Source organism: Ursus americanus, chromosome 20, assembly GCF_024610735.1.
Source record: "Ursus americanus isolate L20-20 chromosome 20, mUrsAme1.1.p, whole genome shotgun sequence".
In the NCBI taxonomy this organism is placed as follows: domain Eukaryota; kingdom Metazoa; phylum Chordata; class Mammalia; order Carnivora; family Ursidae; genus Ursus; species Ursus americanus.
In genome coordinates, this window is record NC_142146.1 from 11,714,616 (window position 1) to 11,731,239 (window position 16,624).

Here is a 16,624-nt window from a genome sequence, read left to right on the forward strand (position 1 = left end):
TAGAGAAGGTAGGACCTAGTGTAGGTTTGCTTCTTTTTATTATGCTCCTTCTCAAATAATTTCCAGTTGGGGATGTGGTCAAACACCCATCATCTCCCATTAGAATGTTAGACTAGGTTTGGCTTCCCTTGGGTTATTGAATCAGGAATCTGAACCAGGGGGAGCAGGTGAGCAACGAAGTGCAGAAGCTGCCCTTGAAGTTGTCAGAAGAGTTTTGGGAAAAAACATTTTTTTGAAGATTTTATTTATTTATTTGACAGAGAGAGGCGGCGAGAGAGGGAACACAAGCAGGGGGAATGGGAGAGTGAGAAGCAGCCTTCCTGCTGAGCAGGGAGCCCGATGAGGGGCTTGATCCCAGAATGCTGGTATCATGACCTGAGCCGAAGGCAGACACTTAATGACTTAGCCACCCAGGCGCCCCAGCTTTGGAAAATTTTGCCAGGGGGGAGTAGGGAGGAAGAATTTCATTTTTGCTAGTTATTCCAAAGGGGACCAAGAGTCCAGGTTCGTGGTAGGACCACTTGGCCCTGGCCTGGGTGGAGGAGGGCGATGCTCACGAGAGGAAGATCCTGATGGTGCTGTTTGTGCCTGGGTTTTGCTCCCTGCTGTCCTGGCTCCAGCTGGTTGCAGGAGTGTGAGGCTTCACTACCCAGCCTGTGGCAGGTGGGCTTGCAGCCCGTCAGCATTACCTGGGACCTTGTTAGCCCTGCACAACCTCAGACCCTGCCACCCCAGACTTGCTAAATGTGCATCTGCATTTTATTTTCTTCTTTTTATATTTTTATTTTTTTTTTAAGTAGGCTCCATGCCCAGCTTGGAGCCCAATGCCGGGCTTGAACTCACAACCGAGAGGTCAAGACCTGAACCGAGATCAAGAGTCCGATCGATGCTTAACTGACTGAGCCACCCCGGCGCCCCATGAATCTCCGTTTTTAACAGATCCTCAGGTGGTGTTGATGCTCAGAGATCTCTTCACCTCTTCGTGGTTCCCCAGAATATTCTTTCCCCATGCACAAGGCCAGACTTCGCATATGTTGGGAAAAACAAATGGCCAGTACACACTTGTTCCCTGCCCTACGTGGGAGAGTTGGTGCTCAAGGTTGAATTCCACCTCTTGACCTCTCCAAAAGGAAAGGGGCTGGGGTTTCTCAGAAGAGATTGCTGAACCCGGTCCCTCCCCAACGCCCACCTCTTCCCTTATATTGTGCGCACTGAATGGTAAAATGGGAAGATCCCAGGAGGGAGGGCACAAGCTGTCATTGTCAGTCAGCAGTGAGGAAAAGCAGTCCAAAATGTGGCCAGTTATTTACCCTCCCTGCCACAACGCACACCTAAAACATTGGGTGATGTTTCAGGTTCTTAAAAATATGCCAGAGTAGTGATGATGTGGTTGTCCCTAAGTTCTAGCCATGGAGTTGACCCAGCTACTCACACACTCACCTCCTCTTTGTTGAGCAGATCGGAAGTGCTGGGTCATATGCTTGGGGCATCACTAGGCAAGGTGGAAGCTAGAGAGAAGGGAGGTGGATCTGACTCCATATATAGGTAACCTTTCTCAACCTCCCTTCTTCTGTCCTGCTTTCCTAGCAGGTACAGAGCTCTCAGCCTAGGGTCCTCCGTCTGTAAACTTGTGGGGATGGGCGCAGACAACACGCCTTTGCAGAATTCTCCTTTCTTGCCCTGGAGGTGCCCAAGATCCCAGTCTGAGAGATGAAAGGAGATCTCTAAGGGTGCCTGGGTGGCTCAGTTGGTTAAGTGTCTGCCTTCAGCTCAGGTCACGATCCTGGGGTCCTGGGATTGAGTCCTACATCGGGCTCCCTGCTCGTCGGGGAGCCTCCTTCTCCCTCTCCCCCACTTGTGCTCTCTCGCCCTCTCTCTCTGTCTCTCAAATAAATAAAATCTTAAAAAGGAAAATACAAAAAAGTTAAAAAGGAAAGGAAATCTCTAATGTAATGATCAGCTTTTATTCTTTTCCAAAAAGTTGTGGTCAGTATATATAACAAAATTGACCATTTTAGCGGTTTTTCAGTGTACAGTTTCATGGCGTTAAATACATTCACGTGTACAGATAGCACTTTCATCCATCCCCAGAACTTTTCCATCTAAAAAAAAAAAAAAACGAACTTTTCCGTCTTCCCCAGCTGCCAGTCTGTACCCATTAAACCCCAACTCCCCATTCCCCCGTCACTCCAGCCTCCGCCAACCACCATTCTTCTACTTTCTGTCTCTATGAGTTTACCACTCTAGGTGCCTCATTTAAGAGGCATTGTACAATATTTGTTGTTTTGTATCTGGCTTTTCTCACTTAGCATAATATCTTCATAGTCCACCCATGTTGTAGCATGTATCAGAATTTCAGCCCTTTTTAAGGCTGAATAGTATTCCATTGTGTGTATGGACCACATGTTGTTTATCCTTTTATCCATCTTTGGACACGTGGGTTGCTTCCACCTTTTGGCTGTTGTGAATAATGCTGCTATGAACGTGGGTGAACAGGTATCTGTTTGCGTCCTTGCTTTACCTTCTCTGGGGTGCATGCCCACAAGTGGAATTGCTGGGTCTGGCGGTAATTCTGTGTAATTTTTGAGGACATGCCATACCATTTTTCTCATTGGCTGACCCATTTTATTTTCCTACCAGGAACACACAAGTGTTCCAATTTCTCCACATTCTCACCAACGCTTGTTATATTCAGTTTTGTTCTTTCTTTCTTTGATAATAGCCATCCTAATGGGGGTGATGGGGGTTGTGTCTTTCGAGTCCCTTTTCTTTATTCTGATCTTCTCCCAACACTAGCTACGGTCTTTGCCTGGCTTTGAGCTGTGGGGAATTCCTGAAAAGTGGAACTCTTGCTTCGATCCTTGCTCCTGATTGCTGTTTAACTCTGTGGGCGTCACACTGAATTTACTTAGTAAGTGTGGTGAGACTCAGATGAATAAGTTTTCTAGGAGCTGCTAGTATTTTAGAGTCTGTGAGTTTATGGTCTTTCCTTCCATGCTTCCCTCTCCTTTCTTATTTTGAGTGGAAATTTGTGTGAGTTGGGGGAACAAGGAGGACAACAGTGGAAAGGCTACTCAGTAAGGCAGGACATCACATTTTGTGATTCTGAGTCCAGGATTCTAAAAATAAATTTGATTTGCCTGTTGGACCTTGCCTTGGAGTAGAGGTGTTTGGCGGTCTGATATCTGCAGAAGTCTGGCCACATAGTTATAATGTCAGCTCCAAAACTGTAGGTCTTGCCCACATTGCAGAATTTCAAATCTGGGTGGCTCAGTTGGTTAAGTGTCTGCCTTCGGCTCGGGTCATGATCCTGGGGTCCTGGAATCAAGTCCCCGCATCAGGCTCCCTGCTCAGCAGGATGTCTGCCTCTCCTTCTGCTCTGCCCCCCTGCTTCTGCTTGCTCTCTCTCTCTCATGCTCACTGTGTCTCTCTCTCAAATAAATAAAATCTTAAAAAAATTTTTTTTTCAAATCTGGGAAGAAAATTGGAGATTTATTTAAACTAAAGTGGCAGACAGATTCTTGTCATATTACATAGTTGGGATCGATGAGCTTTGTGCCAGGGGACTAAAAACACCAACCAATGAACAAAAAACCAAACCTATGATTCAGGGATGGCCGTATAATGATTTTGAGGAAAGGTGGGGAGAAGGAAAATGAGCAATTTGTTACACGTATGAGTCACTGGTGGTGTGTCTGTGAGTGTTCCAGTTGGACGCAGAATTTCTGAGACAATTGGTTTACTGGCTTCGGTAGTAGGGAAGTGTCATCCAGAAGGTGGGTATTCCATTTCAACCTTTGCATCTAAAATATGTTTTAAATGAAATGCTGAATCGTATGGGAATTATATAGTTTTATGTGCTTGAGTGGGGCATAGCCTTATTTCTATTCATTAAAAAAATAAAATCCTCCAGATTTAATAATTTGTTGGGATAAACTGTAGCACGCTCTTGATATGTTTGGAGCCATGTTCTTTTTTTCCCTTTAAGATTGGTGCTTTTTCAGGGTTAGATGTGTTGAAACTGGCAAAAACTCCTGTTTGGGGCAGCCAATTTCTGAATTATTACCTTGTACGATAATCTCATATGGCCATTAAGGGGATTACGTGAATTAATGTGTATGCGTGGCTCACAGTAAACATTTTGTGTTAGCCATTATTATTGTTATTGAACTCCTTATGATGTGTTCCGTCACAAGTCATTTCAGAGCACGCAGCCTGTGCCACAGCCCAAGGGTGTGGGCCTTTGTCTTTATGGTACTCACAGGAATAGCCCCCGTGACCCAAGGCAGTGATGTGGGCTGTGGATTTTGCTCACCTGACAATGAACTTCCCTCCTTTTGGCTTCGAGGAGAAACGGTTCACTTTGCAAGGATCCCGAGGGATCAGAGAAAAATCCCTTTAGACTTGATATTTGGACACAAATATCAAGACATTTCCAAGGTCTCTTCTGCAAGGAATGTAGTTTGGTGTTAAGTGTTTGAGAAAATATCTTTCCGTTTGAGAAGACAAGCAGAATATTCTTGCTGTTCTAACAGATGAAAGCTATGACAAGCAAATCCCTGGGAAAATAGGCTTTAAACTGCTGACAGTTGCGGTAGGTGTGTTTATACTGTACTGGGAAGATAGGAAGATAGTTTGTGGTATTAAAAGAGATTATAAGAGGAATGTCATAGCAGCTGTTGAGTGTTAACTTGAACAACTTTTAGCCGAGCTGTTTCTTGATACTAGAAGAGAAATGATACTCCTATGGAAGGGAACAAGGGGAATAAAGAAGAGAGTTTGGTTATTTTATCATCAAACTTATCCTTTCTCGTAATCCTTTATGGTATCCTGGTGGAAGAGGCCGCACGCCAGAGAATCTCAGCGTAATCAAGTGTGAGAATTTCCCTCACAGACTCAGAAGTTGCACCCGCATTTGTTCGGTAGGGCAGAGCAGGGGTGCAGCGTGCAGACTTGGCGAAGAGAAGGCCATGGCAGGGCGGGGGGGTCCTGAGGCGGCCGGCTTCACGGGGTGAGCGTGCCCAGGAAGGTGTGAGGTCCCCAGCCTTATCCGCCACCGAATGACAGACGCGCGCCGGAGCTCTGGCTTGACTAGAGGTGAGAGAGGGTGGTGACCTCAGCTGGGCAGTGAGTGATAGTGTGGGTAAAGTGGATGGATTCCTTTGGGTGACCCGGAGGAGACACGGCTTGCCCTTTGAAGAGATGGTGGTAAGGTTCGGGAGGGGTGGCCTCAAGGACGAGGCTGAGATCTTTGATTGGCTAACGCGGTGAGGTAGCTCAGTTGTGCAGGGGTTAAGACGTGCAGGGTCCTGTTTGGGAGGTCCCGAGTTGGGTGTGTTTGTGAGATTTCCCAGTGGAGGTGTTCAGGGCAGTGGGACGTCTGGGCCTGAGGTTTGGGAGAGATTCGAGTGTGAGGGGAGGGTTTGGGGACCGTCCCTGTGTAGACACTAGTAATGTCGTGTGAAGAACTCCCCCCTGATGCTGACCAGGAGGAGACCAGAAGGGCTGGGGGAGAGAAAGTGTGCTCGCAGCGAGGAGTGAGTTTCCTGGGTTCTCTCTGCTGTGAGAGGCCCAGTAAGATAACAGCTAAAATGTTCTTTGGGTTTGTTTACCCTTAGTTGGTATGCAAATATTTTTGGAGTTGTTCCGGAGGAGATGCTGGCTTCAGCCTTGTAAACACAGTAATGTGGATTGTGAGGATTCCTGTGGCCTTCAGGAACATTCGCAAGTGTTCTTGCCAAGTACCATGTATGCTTATTTCACGGGCGTCCGTGTTTTATGAATTCCCGAAATTAGTGAGTGCAGATTTAGAGATTTTACTGCACTGTCTTGTAATTCTTATACGTGTACCTTGAGGGTTTACAGTTTACTGTTAGAGCTGGGGAATCGTGGTAAAATTGGAGGGAATTAGAAATTGCTTGCTTTAGCAAAGGTAACTTCTGCAGTCCCATCCCGATGGATAAAATAAGCAACCTGGCAGTACTAACCGCTGGTGAGGATGTGGAACAAGTGGAAACCTCACGCACCACGTACAAAGAAGAGCAACCACTTGGAACATTGGCAATATTTACTAAGGCTGACCATATGCATTGTGATGCCAAGATTCACGCCTGGGCATAATTCCACAGAAACGCGTGCTGCCTTCTCAGATAGTAGCAGCTTTACTCATGTTAGCCCCCAAGTGGAGAAGCAAAGGTCTATTAACTAGTGATTGTGTAAACAAAATCGTGGTTTATCCATACAGCAGACTACTACTCAGCAATAAAAAGGGATGAGCTATTGATACATGCAACAAAGAGACGAGTGCTACAGAGAAAATGTTGAGCTGGAGAGAGCAGACACAGACGTATACTCCAGACGATTCCATTTTCAGGAAGTCCAAACACAGGCAAAACTAACCTATAGTAAGGATCGGAATAGTGGTGGTTACCTACAAGGAGGTATTGACCGTGCAAGGTGGGTGTGTAAGGAGAAATTAATGGTGCTGCATGCATAAGACAATGAGTTTCCAGTGAATTTGGCAACTATGAGATTTTAATGCAACGTGACGTAAGATAGTTAGCTGTTCCACAGAATTTAACAGTGCCCTAATCTGTGGTTTCCATCCCATCGTTCCCCCGCACCCTCCCGTAGGGTCATTTAGAACATATACACGCACCCCTAGTACATGGTCCTTAAGGCAGCTGTTGTCCAGTCTTTGGGGTAGTTAATGAAGCCTGAGTGTTTACTTGTTTTTCATTGGTTCACGCAGGGTGTATTGTTATCACGGTGGCCTGGGGCCAGGCCTTGGGCAATGTGATAGAGCCACTTGCCCAAGGTCCACAATTTAATCAAGAGAAATAATATTTTAGTGCAGTATTTCTTAAAAAATCTAAATTAGCGTGAAGAAATCGATGATGAACAAAATATCAACATTTGTAGTAGAGACAGAATTTGTATTACTGATTTTTCCTTTTGCCTCATTCTCCCATGTGGCTCGGCAGGGCACTGCCGTGGGCACAAAGACAGAGCAGGAGGAGTGCGAGGCTTGAAAACCATAGTCTTGGCCTGGATGTCTGACTGAGTCAAGAGAGTAAATAGTGAAAAGGCAGGTTGGTAAAGACTGAATGGCAGTTGAGTCTGTTAATGCTTTTCAGTGTTTTGTGAATGGAAACAACTGTGTTGTGTCTTGGAGAGGATTCTTCTCAGCATATGAAACATTCTGACAAAAGGGAATAATGTGTAAAAGCACTTACGGTGGTCCTTCAGATACTATAATTGTTCTTTTTAGGTTTCTGTGAATTTTGTTGTGATAACTTATGGCAAGAGTGGCTTGATGTTCGAAATCAAATCAGGAAATTGTCAAGCCTCAGGTAATTTGTTCATGGCATTACCAAGATATAAAACCCTGTCTTTTAGTGTGTAACAGTGTTTAATACTAGAAAAAAGTTCGTGATTGCCCACCTTTTAGCTAATTGTGTGATTGCTGTGGATATAATTACTGGGTAGGCAGGGCAGAATCTAGTAATTTGCTAGCCTCCATATTGCATCCTACAAACACATCCATGCTTTTGTATGTTACCATGCATGGTTTCTGCAGTGTGGCCTTCTTTATGTCTTTTTCTGGTGAATAAGTCCCATGTATCATGCCCATTTGGCTCTTCTATGTGGTCAGGATATGTTGCCTGGACTGAGCCTGGGCGGGAAGGGGGGGGGATCCCAGATTTTTCAGCACCTCCTCCAATTGCTATGGATACGGTATCAGTGCCAGCAGTAGTCTCCTTTCTGTCCCTTTCCGATGGGCTTCCCCTTAGGAGCTGAAATGCTCGCCCTTCCTGATGCCAAGCTGTAGGTTCTTCAAAGTACTAGAGGACTTTTCAGAGTGTACTATATGGGAATTACTTTCAAAAACTTATACCAGAGAGGGTTAAAACTTCCCAGCCTTGTAAAAGCTCACTTCTTTGTTCACATCCTCCCCACCCCCTTGCCAATTTTGCTGTGCATGGTTTTCTCCTAGCAACACGCAGCGGTCAGTGGGAAAGTCAAGCTGGCTGAGAGCCTCCCTGCCAGAGACCGGCTTCCCCAGCCCGTCACCAGGGCTGCTAGAGGGGCCGGGACCCTGAACCCTGGTGTCAAGGCACAACTGATGGCACACTGGCCTTTCCTGGGATCTGGAAAAGTTTTTCATTAGGAGTTCCATTGCTTGAATAAATATGGGGTTATTCAGATCTGTTCTTTCCTCTTGTGTTAGTTTTGGGAAGTTGTATGTTTCAAGGACGTTGTCCGTTTCATCTAAGCTGTTGAATTTATTGGCATAACCATTATCCTTTTAATATCCAGAAGATTTGTAGTGGTGGCCTCCGTTATGTTTCTGATCTGTGCCTTTGCTGTTAAGAAGGTCTTTGTCCAAAGGAACTGCCGGATTGGGGTAACTGAGTTCAGGAAAGTGGGTGGGGGTGGTGTCGGGAAAGGCTTCGGGAAGACTGCGAAGGAAATAAAGCCTGGGGGAGGGAGGGCGCAGAGGTGGGGACTGGCCGCTGTTGGCCGCCTCCCTTCTGGGGAGGAGCTGCCGGGGAAGAGCAGTCACGTGGGCGGTGAGCTCATTAGGCTGGGGACACCAGCTGTGCTATTATTAGGGCTTTTAAAGTCCGTGGCAGATGTTCTCAGGCCGAGTTCCAGCCTTGTTCACTTCCCACATATGGCATAATACAGTACATGGAAAAGGAGCGACTCGGTAACAAACAGCTTTTCCATGAAACACATCACTCCTTTTCCCCCGTGAACTTTTCCCTTCTCTCTCTCTCTGTCTCTCTGACCCTTTGTGTCATTTTCTCTCTGTTGTTCCTCATCTTTTTCTTGCCCTCTCCGTGTGTTTTGTTTCTTGTCTGTCTTTTGTCCTTCTGTTTCTCTCTCTGCTGTTTGTTGTCTTTCTCTCCCTCTCTCTCTCTCTGTTTCTGTCTCTCTCCATCTTTTCTATTTCTGTGCTGTTCCCACTCCCCCCCTCCCAAGCCCTCCCTCTGTCCCTCCCTCCTATGATACCTCCTTCTTTTCTCCTTTGAGGCTCTCTTATTTAACCCTTTGTGGGACTAGGACAGGACAGAGTGGCACGTGAAGAAAGTTGGCCCATTTTAGGTTAAAAGTGAGCCTCGGCGTTTCCTAGAAAGTGTAAGGAGTGCAGGTAAGTCTGAGGGTGATGAGCACTGGACATTGTCTGGTCAAGAGCCTGTTTTAAACTGCGTGGTTGGCTTACTGCTCTCTCCACTCCTGGGGCACAGTAGTGGCTCTAGGGCCACTGTAACCCAGACAAACTGAAGCCCTGGTTATTTCTGTTCATTTTTGCACACAGTTTGTGCATTGTTGGTTTGGCTGATGACGTCTCCTGCCACCATTGTCCTGGGTCCAGCTGATAACTTTTATCAGTAAGCTTCTACGTGACCCTTTGCTCGCACCTCATTGTTAATAGTAACCCATCTCAGCTTGGAAACCCAAGGTAAAATCATATCAGGTCAACTTGAATTATTGTTCTGGGGGGACTGAATCTCTACAAGGGGTGTGCTGTTATGTGCTGGGGCCTCAAAGTATATGCTTTAAAGCTCAAAGGGACTCAAGCTTCATTATAGAAGTTTCCTACAGTTTATTTCCAAGTGCTGCTGTTTTGAGATATTTACATTAATTTTGTAGCTATGACAAATTGATCCTATTTAATTTCAAAAATAATGAAATAATCCATATATCAGTGTCCTGTCTAGTGAACTCTAATAATGGCTACAATGGTCAGAAATAGATATTAAGAAAAGCTTCTATAGCCTGGGCATTTTTCTTCAAAGGAAAGTAAATATAACTATTTTAGAAAAAATGCTTTTTTTGGATTTTAAAAATTATTTTGTTGTAAAACGGTGCTAAAGAAAATAAATAAAAGCCCAAACCCAAAATGTAGAGTAAGATCAGCATGGGAAGAGACTTACTGAACTGAGCACCTAATTATTCTTACTGGTTTCTCTGCTAATTCAGAGATTGGGAAATAAAACCAAAAATGGCCTTTTTTCATTTCCCTAACTTTATCTGAAGAATGGGAATCATAAAGTAGGAAGCCTTTTTCCGTGGTGGCTGCCCCAGCTCTTACAGACTGGTGGGAGCAGGTGCCGTGGCTCTGGGCAGTGGGGTGACAGTGACAAGTGTCCATGCCGAATCTCAGTGTATTTGCTTATTCCAGAAACGTGGTCGGTTCTGATTTCCTAGGTCTTCAGCAGGTAAGAGTCGGGTTTGGTTGGAGTCAGCGCCTTCTCGGCGGGATGGGGAGCTGGAGATCTGGTTAGAAGAGTGATTGTAAGTAGTGTGGAGTGACCTCCCTGGGCCAGGCATCAAGGAGTGACAGTAAACTAGGCAGCCCAGGTCTGGGGGCAGGTGAGAGAGATGTAAACGAGTAGCAGGTGTAGGCTGAGTAGCAGGTGTAAGCTGTAATGCCAGGTAGTGACTATGGGAGACAGGGAGGGACCGGCGACAGAGGGTGGAGTGGCTCTGAAGGTCTCCATAGGGAGGTTATGGGTGGGCAGAGACCCAGTAGTGGGGAGGGGGAAAATGTGCAAGCACAGCGTCCTCTCAGGCAGAGCAAACTTCAAGTGCCCAGGCCTCTGCAAGAAGCCTGGTGTGACCTTAATGCAGGGAACCCCCCACCCCTCGGGAAAGTGGACACAGATGAGGGGGATGGTCAGGACAAGCCTGCATCCCACTGGCCTGCCTGGCTGTGGTCAGCAGTTGAGATTTTATTTTGAGTATGGCTGGAAGGAAGCTGACATAAATGGGCTTACTTTGTGCATGGGTTCCCCAGCTGCTGTGTGGGGGGCAGGGAGAGGGAAAGGGTTGAGTGTTGGTATAGGCCTGGGCAGAGCGGCGGCCGCTCCAGGCCAGGGTACTGGGTACCATGTGTGTTGGGGCAGAGGCTCAGGACAGGCTGTGGGTGTGAGGAGCTGCGGCCAGGAAGACTCTATTGTGACGCCTTAGATCTTGTACATTCTGAATGGAGCATTTAACACCGGAAAACATTTACATGACTTAAAAATCCCGGTGTTAAAAGTCACTGTGTGTAATTTGTTGGTCAAGGGGTCAGTAGGGACTGCTGGAGTTAAAGTTTACCCAACACCTAAGAAATGAGTGGAGGCATCTTCCTCTCAAGCCTGAGGTAAAGGCGGAGAGGAAGGAGAATGCTGTGTTCTTTCACAGCTCAGAAGTTACTCTTGGCAGAGGGAAGAAGGTGAATCTCAAACTTGAAGCCAAGTCAAGGAGCACGAAGTAACTGTTGAACACATTACAAAGAGGGAAAGGAACGGTGTGCCTCAGAGCACAGCATCGGTGACAGCGGATCCTAGTGAACCGGAGCGATTTGAATGATTTCAACATTGAAACATATCTGAAGATTCTTCTAGAGATTCGATAGTATTTTCTTCGTGCATGTTGCCCATTTGCTTAGCCTGGGTCTGGATCCAGTGCCCTATTTGAAATTTACTGTTATAAAAATTCTTCTCTGATAAATTCGAGTGGGGTTGTCTGAGGTACGTTGCCAGTTTCCTCACGGTGTGGATGATAGCATCCCCCCCCCCCGCCCCCCCCCCCCCCCCCCGTCTCCATAAGGATCAGAATTTCAGGAACCAGGAAGATTATACAAACATTAAAAGCTGATCCCAGGTTTATCATTATCTCTCTTGCTTACCTCATAATCTGAGATGATTTCCCTCCCCGGAAGGCCTGGCCTTGAAACTTGGCACGGGGAGAAAATCGGACTCTGCCACAGCTCCTGGGGAGTTGCGCTCTTCCACCTGCGGGCTTGGAGGGACTGAGTGAGGAATGCTTAGCAGGCTCCTTTGAGAAGGCTCCTTCAAGCCGGTCAGCTGCTGAGGTTATCAGTAAAGAATCTGAAAGGTGCGTTCTCCTGGAATCTGAAACATTTAAGGACAGATCTTGCTGCCTTCTGGTGGAGTCCGGCAAGAAGCCACACGAGAGCTGGGCTTATTTGGGGTTGCCGTAAGTGAGGATGAGTGGGGCATGCCTGGTTATCCCAGAATGTGCTGCCGTCTTCCAGGTAGTGGCTCTGAGGCTTGGGTTTCCTGTGTGTGCAGCGTCAAGGAGCTGCCCATCACCCCGTCGTGCTGTTCGTGGCCTGGCGAGTCTTTGCCAAGTATGGTGTGAAATCGCAGGATATTGCTCAAATTCACCTAGAGCGTGTTAACACTCGAGGGCTTCTTTCCAACCTCTGAACACTTCTCTTCTAGGCCTTTCCACTCTGTCTTATTGGCATCTGAATAAATAAATAGCAAGTTATGAAGAACCAAATTAATGCTGACGGCCATTTCTCTTATTATAAGACCATTGTCCTGTTTCACTTCCTTGGATCTTTTCTAGCCCCCCGAGACTGTGGCACCAATATTTTTTAACTCCCCCAAACAAGTGTGGTAGGCTGCTGCGCTTTCCTTGAAATGAAACTCCGTTGTCATTGAATTAAGACACTGGCTGCTTTGTTCGGAAATGTGGGAAGGAAGGGATTTTTTTTCCTGTAGAATATGATCAAGTCAGCTCTTTTAGAAATATAATTTCTGGGCTAGGATTGCCTTAAACTATATTGCGGTGTGTTTGTTCTGGAACTATTAGCACATTCACATTCTGGGCTCTTTTTAATGGGCTCTGGGTAATTACCGTGGCCTCCCATCTCAGTGAGTATAGTAAGCCATTCAGGAGGATAGCCGGTCGCTTATTAGCTGGCAGCCGGTGGCCCCTGACCCCCTCCTCCTTGGAGATGGTGTGAGGCGCAATTAAAGAGCCCCTGCATGGGGAGAAGTGGTTGCTGGGGCATAAATAATGCAATCTACCCTGTCTCTCTGTGCATGTAGCGGGCCGAGCACATTTGATCTTCGGATGCCTGAACCTTATAATCTGCGTCCTGCAGGTTTAGACTTTGTGACCTTGGGAAAGTTCTCAGCCAGTGAGCCTCCGTGTTTCCATCCATAGGATAAGACTGTGTAGCGTGATCGAGGGGATTCAATACCAGCCCCAAAAGAATGGTGACACTTCGGTATATGGTCCTCTCCTTCTACTCCCAGGCTCTCTACCTCCCATCATGGAAGACTGGAACACTTGGCTTTAGGTCATCTTCCCCTGACCTAGTGCATCATTCGGGATTCTGATGACTTACCTGGCACCTTGACCATCTCCTCTTTGGTGGTGGCCTCTCCTCCCTGCTTTATCCACTGCCCTAGTCGCAGCCTGGACTCTGTCATCTCCTGAAGTTACCTGTCCCACCTCTGAAACCCTCAGCATAACGGCCTTGCTTTTTGAACTCTAGACCTTCCAGCCCTTTGCACATGTTCCTTGCCCCATCCAGGTTCCTGGCATGTCCCCTCCACCCTGGCTTGCTGTCACCGAGCACCTGTTGTCCTTCCTTTGTGCCACCCAGCGGAACTCTGCACCTGCCTTCCGAGGGCTGCTGGAGAAGTTCTAGAATCACCTATCACCCAGTGTGTTGACCCTGTCAAGCAACTTCAGCTGGGCCATAGGCTCTGCCCAGTTGTGTGTGTATGTTTCTTTAGGTTTCTCTCTCCGCCTTGTGCCACAGTGACTTCTAGACTTTCCACGTCTTTCCTAAACTTTTTACTTACCCCTGGCAGCGTGAGCAGGAAACAGCAGACCTGCTGCCTCCCAGCCTTCATGTCCAGATGTGAAGAGCCTTTCCTCTGTCCTGTCTCCGGTGAAGTGAAGGAGGGACCCTCCTCCTGCCTGAGGCTGATTCATATTATCCTGTGGGTCTCATCCTCTCCCACTTCCTCAGGAGAGGCACCTGGAATACCACTCCTTCTTTCTGTCTCTTCAGCCTCATCCTGTCTGTGAACTGTATCCCACATCCTCTGACATACTTCATTCTCTCCCATCTTTCTAGATTCCCGGTCTCCCCTGGCCATGGCTCTTTCCCCCTGCTTCACTGCCCCTCCTCCCTGATCCTGTTGCCCTCAGGCACCTGAGCCCTTTATTCCCCCACCAAGAGCGGTGAAGTTGGGGCTGAGTCCAGGGCACACCCAGCCCTGGCATTCTTGACCTTTGACAGCACAGGCTACACACTCGCATTCCTTCCATCTTGAAAGGGTCTTTTCCCTGGGCTTCTAAAAAGCTGCTCCCTTCTGGCTTCCTTCCCACTTCTTCTGCCACCCTGCCTGGCAGTCTGCAGGCTCCTCTGTACCCCCCCCGCCGTAGCCTTTGAGTGGTGGTATCTTTGGGGTGTATCACCACCTTGCCTTGCACACTGCCCCTGGAGGTGACCACGCTTGTGGCCTCGTTTGCCATCACTACCCAAATCTTGTCTCCTGAGCTCTGGACCTGTTTACTGCCTGCCCGCCCGCCTGCCCACTGCACACTTCCATTTTGGGATGCACGAACACGGCCCAGATCTTTACCACCCCCACCGCTTTCCGCCTGGCCCCTCCCCCTCCCCATAGGGGTCTGCCTGTGAGCCCAGCCTCATGGGGGTTATCACTGTTCCCAGCTGCTCAGGCAGGAACCTGGACCTTTGCCTGACTCTCCATTTCTCTCACTCCCACGCCTTCCCCTGGCTATTTGCCTCCCAGATTGCTCTGAATGCCCTGCTGGTCTTGGCTGCTCTAATATTTTCTCTACTCTGCTCCTAAGGTGACCTTTCTAAAGCATACATCAAATCCCTTCACTTGCTTGCTTACAACCTGTTTAGGAGTTCCCCATGGGGCCGAAGAGGCTGCTGCCCCTTCTTCCCTTGCTGAAGCCCTTCTGAGCTTTTCAGTTCCTTCACTGGGCGGTGCTTTCTCTTCTTCCTCCCGGACTTTGCTTGTGCTGTTAACTCTGCCTGGAAGAGCCTGTGCCCTGCCCCTGCTCCCGGCATACAGCCTGTTCTGGCAGCTTGTCTGATTCCTGCTCACTGTTGAGGGCTGACCCGAGGTTGGCATGGGAAGCCCTTCCTGACCCCAGGTGACCCATCTGTATCAGCAGTTCTCCCGCTGGCCTATCACTGCTGATATTTTTGTCTGTGGCCCCTTGGAGGTAAAGAACGTCCATGAGAGGCTTCAGTCGGACAGTGGAGGGCATGCAGATGTCCACCCTGGCATGTGGCACTTGACCCGAAGGGCTGTTCTTGTCTGTGACTTATTGGGGGCAGAGCATGTTGAGGTCATTCTTCCCAACGGATCGCAGGTTCCACCAGGGCAGGGATTTTTGTCAGATTCCTTTCTCCCTATATTCCCAGTACTACTTAGAGGCAGGCGGGGGCTCCTGGCACCTAGTAGCTGCTCAAAACATATCAAATGACTGAAGAGCAAACGTGACCCTTTCGATCTTGTTCAGTTTTCATGATGCCGATTTAAGTTGCTCTGTCTGTCTGCCAGGGTGATGGGGGGCATGGATTTTGGAGTGGGAGCGGCCCCCTTGGAGCGGGCTTGCTCTGCGGTCTCTCTTGTGCTTTTTCGTGAGCCTTTTAAAATCACCAGTCGTCATCACCAGAGCCATGTCACAGAATGCCTGGGTCATGAGATCGCTGTGGCTGCTCTGACTCATGCCCCAACTGGGGAAAATTGACATGTTTCTGGTCCTGGGAATGAGATTGACCTGCCTCTACACATCAGTGCCTTTTCACCTTCCAGGGAGTTGATGCTCCCCAGACAGGGACCTGGCCGAGCGCAGCAGATAGCGCTGGGGTACCGGGCAGCGAGCCCCTGCTATTGGGTGTGACACACACGGAAGATGCTTTTGTGCTTTCGGGAGTCAAGTAACTAAGTGGGTACGGTTCTTCGTCACACATTTACTGGACAGATATTTATAGTGTGCCCATTCTGTGCCCATTTTCTTAATGATCTTATGTGCTGGTTTCCGGGTTTTATTTCCAGTCTTCCCCCGAGGAGAACAGAAGCTGCTGGAGGTTGGGAACCTCATCTATGATGTTCACTGGGAGTGCTCAGGGCCTAGCACAGTGCCTGGCAGAGTGCTTCCGTTGAAGGCATAGTGGGCAGTGTGCTGGGGGATGGTAAGCAGGGGCGCAGCCCCTGTGCCCTGGAGTTTATAGTCTGGTGGTGTAGACAGGTATGAATGAAATTTCACCAAGAAATGTAGAGTTGGAACAGTGACTGAGAGGCCACTGTGCTCAGAGGACTCTCATAGAAGCTTTTGGGCTTGGGGAGTTTGGGAAGGGTCCCTGGAGGTTAAGGAAAGGTGCCCAGCTCAAGGGAGGGGCAGGGCCATTCAGATGGAGGGAGCAGCATGATCCATGTTGGGAAATCATAGTAGAGGGCTCTCTATCTCTGACAGTGGGCTCTAACACCTGCCTCTCCTTTCTCAGTGAGAACAACAGGTGACAGACATTTAGTGAGTGTTTACATGGATTTTAGCATTTTATCCTCCCTGTGACTTCGCTGAGGTGGGTCCTGGCAAACCATTGGAAGTTGAGTAGCTGGTCCATATTGAGGGCTTCACGTCCAGACGTCTTCACTCGTGTCCGTGCTTCTCCCCCTTCCAGAGGCAAGCTGTATGTGGTGTAATGTGCCAGAAGGGTGTGCAGTCCTGCGTTCCTGAGAGCTGTCTTGAAGGGTTGCTGCAGGGTGAGCGGCAGGACCTTGTATACGTGAAAGACAGGGTTATAGTATCC

The 16,624-nt window shown here is 48.1% G+C and overlaps 1 long non-coding RNA gene across 1 annotated transcript; it reads right to left on the reverse strand.

The window, feature by feature from the left end:
* Positions 1-9,027: 9,027 nt before the first annotated feature.
* LOC148108368 (uncharacterized) lies at positions 9,028-14,823 on the reverse strand. The gene is made up of 3 exons (XR_015727835.1): positions 13,626-14,823; positions 11,687-12,271; positions 9,028-10,287 (listed from the first exon to the last, which is right to left on the reverse strand). It is a non-coding gene; the product is annotated as an uncharacterized LOC148108368 (long non-coding RNA).
* Positions 14,824-16,624: the final 1,801 nt, after the last annotated feature.